The sequence below is a fragment of the Lycium barbarum genome, chromosome 6 (genome assembly GCF_019175385.1).
Source record: "Lycium barbarum isolate Lr01 chromosome 6, ASM1917538v2, whole genome shotgun sequence".
Classification (NCBI taxonomy): domain Eukaryota; kingdom Viridiplantae; phylum Streptophyta; class Magnoliopsida; order Solanales; family Solanaceae; genus Lycium; species Lycium barbarum.
Genome location: NC_083342.1, coordinates 14,113,399 through 14,114,837, shown reverse-complemented (window position 1 = coordinate 14,114,837; position 1,439 = coordinate 14,113,399). Strand labels below are relative to the sequence as shown.

General features: G+C 39.8%; 1 non-coding gene across 1 annotated transcript; it reads left to right on the top strand.

Annotated features, from left to right (window-relative positions):
• The first annotated feature begins 205 nt into the window (after positions 1-205).
• LOC132600997 (small nucleolar RNA R71) lies at positions 206-311 on the top strand. Its single transcript, XR_009567451.1, has one exon. It is a non-coding gene; the product is annotated as a small nucleolar RNA R71 (small nucleolar RNA).
• Positions 312-1,439: the final 1,128 nt, after the last annotated feature.

Below are 1,439 nucleotides of genomic sequence, written 5' to 3'. Positions count from 1 at the left end.
AGCAGCTAGTGATGGACTACCATAAGAGAGACTCTCACTATCAGTTGAATGCCAAGCTTGATTTTGGGTGATGAGTTTATCAAGCAAACGGGTGATGTTGACAAATGACTTGTCCATGAAGCATCCTCCCGCGGCAGTATTGACAGCAATCTGATTTATTGTATCTAAGCCCTTGTAGAATTTCTCGGTGAGAATAGCATCCGAAAACTCGTGAGTTAGATATTGAGCTAGATAGTACTTGAACCGCTCCCACGCCGAATATAATTGTTCCCCCGGGAGCTGTTTGAACTCAAAGATCTTATCTCGAAGTTCAGCCTTTTTGCTCGGTGGAAATCATTTTTTCTGAAATGTATTGGCCAGCTCGCTCCAGGTGTGAATAGAATTGCTGGGAAGCTTTTCATACCATTCCTTTGCTTGGCCAGCCAAGGAATATTTGAAGACCCGTAACCGAAGTGCATCAGCAGAAACAACACATTGAGATTGTTGAGCACATACGTGCAGGAAGTTCTTCAAATGTCGGAGTGGACAGTCCTCCGAAGAATTTCAGAAATAACCTTCAAGTTTTAGCAGCTAATAGATAGAACTATCACTTTTGAAAGTAGCATTTCCAGTCCTAGGAGGGACCACAGCAGAAGCATAATCAGCTTCATTGATGAATTCCGCAAATATATTCTCATCTTCCTCCTCTTCTTGTGCAGGTGGGTTCACTTGGAGCCCACCCTGGTTTCCTTGATTACGATTATGTCTTCCTGCCATGTTCACCTGGTTCACCAAAACAACAAACAAGGTTTGATGGAATAGAAAAAGTTTTAAAGAAAAGTACACAACAATCAGTAATTTTAAAACCGTATTCCCCGGCAACGGAGCCAAAATTTGATACGCTCAAATTACACCTATGAGTGGCGTAAAGCGGTCGTTGTTAAATATAATAACCCAAACAAGGTTGGGGTCGAATCCCACAGGGAATATGGAGAGAAAAGGGTACTAATTGTATGTGATACTAGTCTTTAAAGGCTTTAATCCTATTCCGAATAGTTTCAATTATTTGTTGTGTAATGTAAACGAATACTTTGACTTGAATTGTAATTAATGCGAGAGAGAGACTAAGGTTGTGTTCCCATCTTTGATTAGATATTATGCTTCAGGTTTCAATGTGATATACTTCTAATGGTTGTTCTAAGAGTATGCACTTGATCTCATAAGGAATTCCTAATGTTTCCCAACAATTAGGCCGTATTTTCTCTTTATGATTTTTCCAAATGCGAAAGAGTTGAACTCAAAGAGCGATCAATAATGCCAATTAGACTTGTTCTTATCCCTAAGTTAGTCTATTAAACGAGGGTTAACGCCCCGAGTCATTGTTATTCAATCTTACTGTTGTATCCCGTATTTTTGAACGTCAGATTATTTGCTGAGATGGGACCCACACATCGAGATTT